At 47.6% G+C, this 13,268-nt stretch overlaps 1 protein-coding gene across 1 annotated transcript in view; it reads right to left on the reverse strand.

Annotated features, from left to right (window-relative positions):
• LOC126162799 (ubiquitin-conjugating enzyme E2 H-like) overlaps positions 1 to 13,268 on the reverse strand; it is a 53,781-nt gene that overhangs the window by 945 nt on the left and 39,568 nt on the right. The window lies entirely within an intron of this gene.

Consider the following 13,268-nt stretch of genomic DNA (forward strand, 5'->3'; position numbering starts at 1 on the left):
TCAATGTCAGTATCACTCGTGCCAATATACATGTTGCCTAGCCAGCCGCTTTGTCAGCGCTATTCCCCAGTGTTGTTGGACGAGTGACAATTTGCGGTGCCAGAGGGTTTATGGAATCATGTCAGGAGTGCGACTATTGTTCCCCTGTAGTAGGTTGCCTTTAAGGACAGATACTTGTTGCGACGATCCCAAAAGGCTAGTGCTTCCAGATGGTCCAGATTCTTCCAGTCCACTGGACATACTTCTCAGATGACCAGGTCATTAGTGGAGTGACAAGCGATGAGTGTCGCGTCTAAGGGGAGAGTGGCCACTGCTACTTCTGATTCATTGTCCACGTGGAAACAGACCACCTGTCTACATCAAATTCTGGGTGTTGGCCTGCTGGAAGTCTGGAAAGAACGTCAGAATTGGCAGGTTGAGCAGTGGAATGATACTTCATGGTTTACGAGTAGCTGGACAAAATCAATGCCTACTGTTAGAGACAATGCACTCTCCAGGTAGGAATGTGTCTGGCGGCCTTTAAACGTGGTAAGAGGTTTGTAATCTGTCAACAGTGCAAAATGACAGCCATGTGCGTAATCGTGGAATGTTTTGAGGGCACAAACAATAATAACCTCCTTTTCTATACAGTTCTAGCTGTGTTGGTCCTGCGTTAACCTTATGGGGATAAATACAATTGGGAATTCCAAGCTGTTGACTTCATATGATAAAACCATGACCAAACCATAATCCAATTGCTAGAACAGCTGATAACTCAGACGGCAAAAACAAGTAGGAACGTAAACGGTTTAAAAAATGAGCATTCATTCAGGAAGTGGTGGACAGTTAAAACCTGGGCGCAATGTGTACAAAGTGATGGCGTAGCGCCATTTAAATGACGATGGCTAAAAAGGCAGTGCCCAATACGCAGCCTAGCTAAAATGACCTCCTCTCGGCCGCTGGGAGAGGCTTACTAAGACGCAGCTTATTCCTGTAAAGGGAGGACCAACGGCGATGCCAAAGGGACACCACATCGTGACAGACGGCAACACAGAGGTCATCCGAGGGACTGTAGGAACTCGCCGACTGAGGTACGAGGACTGCAGCCTTGGCAACAGCATCAGCAGCCTCATTTCCCGGCAGACCGACATGACCAGGAACCCACAGAAACGTCGCACTGGCTCCACCAATAGTGACCAAGTGACAGTTTTCCTGGACCCGCTGCATTAAGGGATGGGTGGTGTACAGCGCACATAGACCTTGAAGTGCACTGAGTGAGTCTAAGCAGAGGACACAATTGAAAAGGCTGTGTCGCCGGATGTACTACGTGGCCTAATACAGAGTGAAGAGCTCGGCTGTAAATACTGAGCAGAGTGCTGGAAGCAGATATCGAAAGACACGGGTGCCAATGACGACGGCACACTCGACACCACAGTCAGTCCAAGAGCCATCAGTGTATACAAAGGTAGTAATACGAAGTTCCATGCGAAGGTCGTGAAACTGAAGGCGATAGATTGAGGCTAGACTAATGTCCTTAGGAAGCAAATTAAGGCCAACGTTAACATGGGCCACTTCATGAAGCCAATTTGGTGAAGGGTTCACACCCATCGGGAAAGTTGCAGGTAGTGTGAAGTTAAGCCGGCGTACCAAGTGCCAAAAGCGGACTCCAGGAGGTAACAGAAAAGAGGGAAGCGCCCCATATTAGTGCTCAAAGGAATCATCAAAGGAGGAGGCATAGGATGGGTGGCCATGCATGGCGCACACAAACGGCATGCATACCTGCAGAGGAGACAGTCACGGCAGTAGGACAGTGGTAGTTCAGCAGCTTCAACATACACACACTCAACCGAGCTAGTGTAAAAGGCGCCTGTGGCTAAACCGATGCCATGATGGTGCATAGTGTTGAGACTGCCTAAGGGGGATGGACGTGCAGATGCATAAACAAAGCACCCATAGTCGAGTTTCGAACAGACAATGGACCAGCACAAATGGAAGAGGGTGGTTCGATCGGCAGCACAGAAGTACTATTTAGGACACATAGGACATTGAGAAACTGTGTACAGCAGGCTGCCAGGTAAGGCACATGGGAGGACTAAGAGTGTTTGCTATCGAGCACGAGCCCCAGGAATTTTGTAGTTTCAATGAACAGAAGGACAACAGGCCCAAGATGTAAAGATGGTGGGAGAAACCAATTGCGTCGCCAGAAATTCATACAGACATTTTTGTCAGTGGAAAAGCGAAAGCCACTGTCGATGCTCCAGGAGTAAAGACGATCAAGACATCGCTGAAGACGCTGCTCAGTGAGAGAGGTCCGTGGAGAACTGCAACAGATGGCAAAATCGTCAACAACAAGGGAGCTTGGGGTGCCTGGCAGGAGACAGGCCATTATAGGGTTAATAGTGACAGCTCAGGACACAACCCTGAGGCACACCGTTTTCTGGATAAAGGTGTCCAACAAGGCAGAACCCATACACGCCTTGAAAACTCTTAATATGGCCTGAAAGAAACAGCAAGCGGCTGGGGAAGCCCCATGTGTAAAGACTACGGAGGGTAAGAAATCTCCAGCAGGTATCTTAGGCATTCTGCAAATCGAAAAACACGGCCACAGTCTGGAATTTCCGCAGAAAACCATTCATGACATGAATGGACAAAGTAACGAGATGGTCAACTACACAACGCTGCGCTCGAAATCCACATTACACATTCATCAGTAAATTGCGAGACTCGAGCCACCGTACCAGTTGGGAATGAATCATACGTTCCATCACCTTAAAACGCAGTAAGAGATGGGGTGGTAGCTGGACGGAAGGTTTTTGTCCTTATCGGGCTTAGGTATGGGTATGACGGTGGCTTCACGCCAGCGTCCATGGAATGTGCCCTCTGCCCAGATGCAGTTGTACGTGTTAAGCAGAAAGTGCTTGCCCGCAGGAGAAAGGCGCTGCTACATCTGGATGTGAATAGTGTCTAGCACCGGGGGAGGAGGATTGGGACGAACTGAGAGCGTGATCTACCTCCCTCATAGTAAAGGCGGCATTATAGCACTCACGATTCAGAGAAGAGAAGGGTATTGCTCGAGCCGCCCCCGCTCGTTTTCGATGGAGGAAGGCAGGGTGATTGTGGAAAGAGCTCGAAACGTCCGCAAAATGGCGGCCCAAGGTGTTGGAGACAGCACTGGGTCCACAACGACATCGTCTGCTACTGTCAGGCTGGAAATTGGAGAATGGATCTTGGTCCTAGAGAGCCGTCGGAGGTTGGCCCACACGACAGAGGAAGGGGTGGAACTGTTAAAAGAACTAAGGAATTAAATCCAGGTAGCTCTTTTGCCATCCCGAAGAACACGACGACACTTTGCTCGCGTCTGTTTCTAATGAATGCAGTTTGCCAACGTAGGATGACGATTAAAAACGCGGAGAGCACGTCTCCAGGCGCGAATCTCGTCGCGGCATACCTCAGTCCACCAAGGGACTGGGGCAGGACACGGTAAGGAGGAAGTGCGAGGAATGGAAAGTTCTGCAGCAGGAAGGATAACATTTGTGAGACATTCCACTTGGTCATCACAACTGGGGAAATCTTGTTCTTCGAAGGTCGCCAGGGAGGAGTAAAGCTGCCAGTCAGCCTTGGTAAGCTACTATTTGGGCGTGCACACAAATGGCGTAGGAGTCAGTAAAAGGATAGCACACGGGAAATAGTGGATCAAGTAGGTATCAGAAAGAACAGACCACTCAAGACGATGGGCAAACTGGGCAGTGCAGAAGGAAACGTCCAAATGGGAATAGGTATGCGAGGAGTCCGAAAGGAATGTGGGTGCTACAATGTTAAGGCAGAAGAGGTTGAGTTGATTAAGAAGTTCAGCCAAGAGGACACCTCTCCTCTTTGGCAGGTCCTGGGAGAACTCCAAAGGGGATGATGCACATTAAAGTCACCAAGTAGCAAAAAATGGGGGAGGCAGCTGCCCAATAAGAAGAAGAAAGTCTGCCCTTGTGACATCGAATGACGGAGGGACATAAATGGTACAGAGGGAAAAAGTCACGTGGGGAAGGAAAAGGCGAACTGTAAAAGCTTGAAGATGGTAGTCAGGGAGATGGATTGACTACGAACGTCATTCTCTATGAGCAGCAGGCCACCCCACGAGATGGAATGCCGACCTCAGGGGGAAGGTCAAAGCGAATCAGTAAGAAATGTGAAAGGTCGAAGTAGTCATGAGGGCGCAATTTCGTTTCTGAAGGCAGCGTACAAGGGGATGCTGTGATGCTAAAAGCAGCTGTAAATCCTTGTGGGACCAAAGGCCGCGATCGTTCCATTGGCTGCTGCCAAGTGACAGCCTATGAAGAGTCGCTACTACAGGGCACAGAAACAGGAGGATCCTGTTCCATGGGGTTCACAGAAGCAGTGGGTTGCTTGTGCGGTCGGTCTGTGGAGTCCAACGCTGTAAAACTGTTGGTGGTGCGCACCAGAGACATGGAGGCTGGCCAGGACAAGGTATCACATGGCGACACCATCGAAGATGATCTTCGAGTTGGCAAAGGAGAAGACTGTTTGCCTTTGGTGGACTTCTTCGAGCCTTTCCGGTAAGAGGAACACTAGTAATGTTTGGCTGGAGGGACAAAGGAAGTCTTCACAGGAGTACTCACTCCTGTCCTTTCCGGCCAACCAGTTGTGTAGCTGGTGGCTTCACCAGCTGAGGCAAGAGCTTGATGGCTTGTTGCACAGCTGGACAGTGGGATGACGATGCTACCTTGACACTGGGCGATTTCACAACCTCAGAGCTGAATTGGAGGTCGCATATCTGTGTGGCCATGTCCTTCATGGAGCGAGGGGTAACAAGAACAGAACTATAGGTGCCAGACGGGAGAATGGGCGACTAGCCAGTAACTTGCAAGCGACAGGGTAAAGCACTTTTTTCTTTACTCTGATCTCTTGGACAGCCCACTAATCAAGATACATGAGACAATCCCAAGATTAGGCGGCATGGCCGCCATTGCAGTTTATACAACAGGGAGGAGGCAGACAATCGCCCTCATGCACATCCCTATCACAGGTTACACTTTTGTCTGTGTGTTGACAAGACGTTTTAGTGTGGTTGAAACGATTACACTGGTAGCAGCAGGTTCGGAATATCTTGCCAGACTGTGATAATTTCATAGCCTACTTTTATCTTGCATGGAAACACCATTCTATCAAAGGTGAGAAAAAGATTGCAGGTAGGCACTAAGGAAGAATCTACCTTTTTCATTACATGATGGACGGCAATGACACCATGATCAGAGAGGTGAGATTGGATTTCGGCCTCCGTTAGACAGTCGAGCAGCCTGATGTAAATTACACCATGAGAAGAATTCAAAGTTCTATGGGCCTCAACACGAACAGGGTAGCTATGGAGAAGCGAGGCAGCAAGCAGTTATTGTGCTTGGAAACCAGAAGTCTTCTCCAAAAGCAAATTGCCATTCTGTAAACGAGAGTGGGATTTCACAGGGCTGGCAATTGCATCAACACCTTTCTGAATAATAAATGGATTTATTGTGGCGAAGGACTGACTCTGCAGTACGTGAAACAGTGAGGAACTGTGGTGCAGCAGGAAGGGTCTTTGAATCATTAGCCTCATTACGTTTACGTTTTGTAGACGTTGAGTGGGAAGATGATTGACTCATCACGAGGAAATCCCCATGACTGCCAGCGTCTCCGATGGTGCACTCCTTCCAACTGGGGGCCCCGTTCACAAAGGGGCACATCTGCCTTAGGTTATTGTTCACACCTCAGGTCACACCTCCCCAACACCTGACTGAAAGACCAATCGGCAATTTGGGAAGGTTGCAGATTAGGCACTCACCCCTCCCTGGGCCTGGCATTTACCAGTGGGTACATGTGAACCCTGCCTGTCGACCAAGGGCTGGGAACTATACGTTACACGTCAGACGCATGTGCTGGCCTTCAGGACCTCACAGGGAGGAAGAAGAAAAAGAGGAACCTCAGACGCCCCAGCGGAGGAACGAGAGGAGAAGGGAAACAAAGGAAAATGAGACACTTGTTATGTCAGCGATAGACAATGCAGAACATTCCCCATAAAATCCCAGACATGTTTTCAGAGAGAGGGGAAAAAGAATAGGAAGAGGATAGAAATATAGCAAGGAAGGGAAAAAATGCTGCAAAGGCTGCGGCCCTGTGGTAGCCAAGCACGAACCCGCCAAAGAGTGGCGAGACCCCTGGGGGGGAGGGGGTGGGGGCGCTGCATGGAAGATCAATTTTCGATAGTATTTTGATTGGCCTAAACCTGACTGTAGTTGCTTAGTATCATTAGGTGTGATTTTTTTGGATGGCCTGAATAATGTGGTGTGTGCCACATTCCTGAGGCACTTCAGGCATGGCCTAGATATTCGACTTTGATCACAACGAAATAGTGTTTGTCCTTGTCGTACGTTACACTGGTGTGCTGTAGCACAACAAAAAGGGAATCTAGGTTGTTCGCCAATACTCGAGCAATTTTACACATAACAGTAATGTCATCCAGCTAGTTTGCTCTTCCACGTATATCCTGATTCAGATTTTCTAAATATCATTGGAAAATAGCTGGGGGGCTGCGATGCCAAACGGAAGTCTATTGTAGCAGAATAGCCTAAAAGGTGTGTTGATCACTGAACTGTTTCGTGATGTCTCGTCCAAAGGGAGTTGAAGATAAACACACAAGTCATGCCTGAATGTCTTTGAGCTTAGGGATAGGGTAGGTGTTGATAACGGACTGTGCATTAATCATGGACTTTAAATCTCTGCAAATCCTGTGGGACATTTATCTTTTCTACAATAAAGATCAGGATGTTCACCGACTGTGAGGTACTGCCTTCAAGATGCTTTCCTCTTGTAGGCACTGGAGCTCCATTTTTAGCTTCTCCCTGAGCACAAACCGAATGTTGCATATCTTGAAGAAATGAGGCACAGCTGACAAAAGTGGGACAACATGAACCTCAAAACTTGTGACGCCAGTCGAAGGTTGAGAAGAAACTTAGTTGTATTTGTTGCATACGTCCCATAAATATGAGCTGGCCATTGCAGGCTGCACGCTGTTAGCAGAGTCCAGGACTTCCAAGCCCAAGGTGTTAAACAAGCCCACAGTGAGGGTCTTCATGGGCCCTTCCTTCCTGACCACCAGTATGCATGCCATGAAGATGTTAGATTGGTAATGAATCTGGGCAGTAAACTGTTCTCTGGCTTCAGTAATACCATTGATGTAGCTGCAGAGTTGTCTGGAGAAAGCCTGAATTGGAAGGGAGTCCATGCAATAAGTCCCTAAACGAAGATAGTCATGGAAGAACTATTATCAATCTGGAACATCATTGGATGGTATTAATTTCCAGTGTGTTAAGAGTGAGATAAGGAGTACAGCCTAGGCCTGTAGGACATCCAGTGAGGTGGCCTCAGGCACCTCATCTAATCCTTGAGTTGGGGATGGAGGGGCTCCATACAGACAATAGATGTTCATCTTTAGGGTCACTAACATACTTCAGCTTTGTGTCCCATTTTACTGCAGGATGGACATCTTACACAGTGAAAATGGCAGTGTTGCCATGAGTTTTGGAAGTGTTTGCAAGTAGGGGGAAATTCAGTTCAGTGGGAAGGCTGTGTATGGGACTGGGACCAGCGAATAGGGTGCACAGCAAACACTTTAGAGGAGCCCTGCAACGCAGCAGAAGATTGGAGAGATTTTTCAGAAACCCTGCTGATGGGGAACTTGCCTCCAACGCAGGATCTTTGATTTTGAGGTGGTCACTGAATTCCATCGTTTCGTGACTGGATGAGGATCATGTCCCAGGCTAGGGAATTTGCGAAAAATTGTTTACGTTGGGGTTTGGTACACTGGAAAAGGCAGTCTCTGGACAGGCCTTGGCTATCCATACCCTATTGGACAGACCCTGAACCAGGCTATCCATTCCCTATAAGAATATAAACAGAGCCCATGGCAGCTAAAGAACTTAGCCACAATGTGCACTTGTGAATTGAAATAGTCGAAGGGAGAAGACTTCAATGTGCATATGGGAGGGCATGGGGCTCCACTTCTGAGTTGAACTGCAGTAGCAAGTCGTAAATTTCTGAGCCCAAGTATAAAGGGAAGGGTGGGGGAAAGGAAGGGTGGGGGAAAGGAAGGGTGGGGGAAAGGAAGGGTGGGGGAAAGGAAGGGTGGGGGAAAGGAAGGGTGGGGGAAAGGAAGGGTGGGGGAAAGGAAGGGTGGGGGAAAGGAAGGGTGGGGGAAAGGAAGGGTGGGGGAAAGGAAGGGTGGGGGAAAGGAAGGGTGGGGGAAAGGAAGGGTGGGGGAAAGGAAGGGTGGGGGAAAGGAAGGGTGGGGGAAAGGAAGGGTGGGGGAAAGGAAGGGTGGGGGAAAGGAAGGGTGGGGGAAAGGAAGGGTGGGGGAAAGGAAGGGTGGGGGAAAGGAAGGGTGGGGGAAAGGAAGGGTGGGGGAAAGGAAGGGTGGGGGAAAGGAAGGGTGGGGGAAAGGAAGGGTGGGGGAAAGGAAGGGTGGGGGAAAGGAAGGGTGGGGGAAAGGAAGGGTGGGGGAAAGGAAGGGTGGGGGAAAGGAAGGGTGGGGGAAAGGAAGGGTGGGGGAAAGGAAGGGTGGGGGAAAGGAAGGGTGGGGGAAAGGAAGGGTGGGGGAAAGGAAGGGTGGGGGAAAGGAAGGGTGGGGGAAAGGAAGGGTGGGGGAAAGGAAGGGTGGGGGAAAGGAAGGGTGGGGGAAAGGAAGGGTGGGGGAAAGGAAGGGTGGGGGAAAGGAAGGGTGGGGGAAAGGAAGGGTGGGGGAAAGGAAGGGTGGGGGAAAGGAAGGGTGGGGGAAAGGAAGGGTGGGGGAAAGGCGGAAAAAAGGGGGGAAAGGCGGAAAAAAGGGGGGAAAGGCGGAAAAAAGGGGGGAAAGGCGGAAAAAAGGGGGGAAAGGCGGAAAAAAGGGGGGAAAGGCGGAAAAAAGGGGGGAAAGGCGGAAAAAAGGGGGGAAAGGCGAAAAAAGGGGGGAAAGGCGAAAAAAGGGGGGAAAGGCGAAAAAAGGGGGGAAAGGCGAAAAAAGGGGGGAAAGGCGAAAAAAGGGGGGAAAGGCGAAAAAAGGGGGGAAAGGCGAAAAAAGGGGGGAAAGGCGAAAAAAGGGGGGAAAGGCGAAAAAAGGGGGGAAAGGCGAAAAAAGGGGGGAAAGGCGAAAAAAGGGGGGAAAGGCGAAAAAAGGGGGGAAAGGCGAAAAAAGGGGGGAAAGGCGAAAAAAGGGGGGAAAGGCGAAAAAAGGGGGGAAAGGCGAAAAAAGGGGGGAAAGGCGAAAAAAGGGGGGAAAGGCGAAAAAAGGGGGGAAAGGCGAAAAAAGGGGGGAAAGGCGAAAAAAGGGGGGAAAGGCGAAAAAAGGGGGGAAAGGCGAAAAAAGGGGGGAAAGGCGAAAAAAGGGGGGAAAGGCGAAAAAAGGGGGGAAAGGCGAAAAAAGGGGGGAAAGGCGAAAAAAGGGGGGAAAGGCGAAAAAAGGGGGGAAAGGCGAAAAAAGGGGGGAAAGGCGAAAAAAGGGGGGAAAGGCGAAAAAAGGGGGGAAAGGCGAAAAAAGGGGGGAAAGGCGAAAAAAGGGGGGAAAGGCGAAAAAAGGGGGGAAAGGCGAAAAAAGGGGGGAAAGGCGAAAAAAGGGGGGAAAGGCGAAAAAAGGGGGGAAAGGCGAAAAAAGGGGGGAAAGGCGAAAAAAGGGGGGAAAGGCGAAAAAAGGGGGGAAAGGCGAAAAAAGGGGGGAAAGGCGAAAAAAGGGGGGAAAGGCGAAAAAAGGGGGGAAAGGCGAAAAAAGGGGGAAAGGCGAAAAAAGGGGGAAAGGCGAAAAAAGGGGGAAAGGCGAAAAAAGGGAAATTGCAGGAAACGGCAAGTGCATGTTGACCAGATATTGCGATAGTTAATTTTTAACATTGTATTTGCTGGACAGCCAACAAACAATTGGTTGGCGTTCTGTTTACTGCAATCGCATAATGGGAATGATATAAAGTCAACGCAGTGTGGCTGCTGTGGTTGAACGTAAAGCATGTTATAGCATTCTTGAATCATCTAGAGCGCTGAAAGCTTCTTGTGGCAGTAGTGGGTTGAACTGTGCGTCATATAAGCCTTTGTAGTTGCACGATTCTTGCCACTCTGCAATCCACTTCTATGATCGTTAAATTGATGTTGTTTAAGAGTTCCATGGCTAGTATTCCTTTATGGACCTCCTCTGTCAAGATTAACTGCTTTGGCCAGCTGAACTGCTGTTCCATTTCCAGGAATTCCACAGGGAGCTCCACATGGTATTATACTCAATCCTACACGCATTTGGCAAACTCCCGATTCAAACCCCTTCCTATCATAGAGACCAGTTTCATGGGGTTTTCATTTAATCAGTGGATACAAATGCTGGGACGATTCTTTGGACAAGTGCACAGGCAATTCCAATCTCTGCCCTTTTCCTATACGATCTTGCGGTTGTTTCTAATTCAATCAATGTAGATAGAACATTAAAATCTAAATGTCTTTCTGTAACTTTTTTGGTGTACACTGCTCAAGACATTTTCATTTCTGCATCTATGCTCTGCAGACCACGGTCATCAGATCCTTGATCATGGGAATAACGCAGCTAGGAGAGTTCTGGCACAAAGAGTACTGCCATTTCTTCCCATACTCCTCCCCCCACCTGTACCGATTCTGGAACAAATGACATTGTCTCCTAAGGCCACCTCCCTCCCCTGTGCCAATTCTCAAACAATGGGCATTGTCTGCATTGTAGTCAGATCATTTATTCTAAGTTTAAATGGTGGGAAATCCAAAAAATCATCGGTTTTCCACACACTTGTGACATTCCAGTTCACTTTCTCCACTTCCGTTTGCGCTATGTTTAAACAGTTTTCCCCACCCCTCTGACATGACAGTTCTTGCTGCTGTCACCCTAAGCTTGAAATCCAAAAGCTCACTTTTCCCAAGTTTAAAATAGTAGGAAAACTGAATTCACTTAGTGTAAGTTTAAAATGATGGCAAGCCCTCTGGTTGACAGAGCCAGAGCACTTGTCGTAACTTTAAAACTGTAGGTCATGGATGCAACCTGTATGATTGGCAAACACTCGTCACTGGCACGTGTGGGTAGCAGGATGTTGTGAAGTTCTCAGAGAGCTGCAGCCAACGCTATCAGCCGCCAAGCTGACAGGGCCTGCATGGTGCTGTGCCCTTGCTATGCTGCGTAAGACCGTAACCTCCTGTCTGGTGTTACATGTCGACGGCAGTATTCCAAACAGCCACCTACACGGTTTAACAATTACTCCTACTTTAATTTTAGAACTACACTTCATCGCCACAAATATTCTGTGAACCCGCTCCACCATCCACATCCACTCATTACATGTTGGAGTATACAGGATTTTATGGGAGCACACCTTGAGGAGACTGCAGAACAGTACCTAGTCCATACAGTTACACTTTCATCTGGGCTATATGCAAATTATGATCCTAGCAGGGCATTTATGAGGAGGAGGAGACTGGTGTTTAACATCCCATCAACAATGAGGTAATTACAGACAGAGCACAAGCTCTTATTAGGAAAGACTGGAGAAGAAAAGCATCCATGTAATTTCGAATGAGCCATCCCATAATTTTCATTAAGCGATTTATGGAAATCATACAAAACCTAAATTAGGATGGCCAGACATGGGTTAGAACGGTCATCCTCTCGAATGCGAGTCCAGAGTGCTAACCACTGCACTTCATCACTTAGTTGGTGTGTAATTTCGTTCAGTCTGTTGTCATGCTTACTTCGTAAGTGCTCCAAACAAACATCTAGAATTGATCGCAATAGTGTCTACAATGCTATTTCCTTTACAGTGCATGACATTTTCTGATAACCATTCCAATAAATTTAGGTCTTCATTCGCTTCTCCTGCACTTGAGTTAAAGAATGGTTCTATGGATCTTAATCTTCTCAGTTTGATGTCTTCTACACACACTCTAAAGATAATTTCACCTCTCCGTTGGTGGTTGTGGAGTAAAAGGGGTTGTGAAACCACATAAAGGACTGTGGAATAACTACTTAGGCGAACGACGTGGAAAAACATAATTTTACATGTTTAGTTGCAGTTTTGGGGCAATTTGTTACAATTTTTAGTTAATTTGTTACAGTTCCTACCCTAACATATAGACGTATGGGGTTAAATGTTATGTAGTCTCCAGTGCATAATGCTTCAACTGTTCAATTTCCCACCTTTTTCCTGCTTTATACGGAGTCCAAACTTCATCCAACATACTTCAAGGTAGTCTACCTAAAATCAAACTCCTCATGACCTTAGTTTTCTTAGTTCGATGATCTGAACTATTTCACTACAGTGTAACATATCTGAATGTCTTACAACCTAGCAGGATTGTAGAATTTCCCAAAACTGCATGCACAGCCATTTCGCATCACATCTCCAGATGCCTACTATCATAACCTGCAAGAAGACCACGAGCACACGTGCCCTTGTTGGAACAACTATGCACCCACCCATTGGAAAATCATACAGAAATCCTACGAAAGCCCGTAAGCTTGCTAACAGAAGTTCCACTAATCCACCAATCTATTTCAGACATGAGACTCGCGTATCGTTCACACCTTCAGATTTCTGAACTGTCACCATTTAGATATCCGTTGGAAATGTGAGATGTCTTATGTACAACGTGAAAAACTTTCAATTTATATGAGGACTCAGTTAAAAATGCACTGCTACAATGGACGTCAGATCATTTCTTTTTATATGAAAGATGGAGTTCAACACTTCGACTACATCGACATCAAATTTCCATCACACCAAGGCACACCTACAGCGAAAAATCAACGTTAGTTAAAGAATATCACTGTCATCTATCAAAAAGTGTATGGTTATGTGTATAGTTAGTTGAGAATCTTTGGCATGAATCTTCTATTATAGTTAGTAGAGAAACTATCTGAATCTCTAATATGAATCTACCTTACTGAATTCGCCACAGGACCAATGTTTGAATCTATGGAACGAATGTACTACAACTACAACAACCACCACAAGTACTCTGTCAATGGAGCTATACTATATTTTCCCCCCACAAGCTGATCTGAACGCATCTGGGGCACTATTGGACTTTGCCTCTACAGCTGCAGTTTACGAGAGTTGTGTATAAACTTACGATGTGAAACACCTCCAGAAGAAATCACAGTAGAACTAATTTGTCTGCAAGCTAGATCTGCCAACAATCTTAAGACTGCAAGTCGAAACAGCACACCGCTCTATCATGGTCATCCACACCCTTGGGCACCAAAAGACTTCCAATGCATGCGT

Source organism: Schistocerca cancellata, chromosome 2 (genome assembly GCF_023864275.1).
Source record: "Schistocerca cancellata isolate TAMUIC-IGC-003103 chromosome 2, iqSchCanc2.1, whole genome shotgun sequence".
Lineage (NCBI taxonomy): Eukaryota > Metazoa > Arthropoda > Insecta > Orthoptera > Acrididae > Schistocerca > Schistocerca cancellata.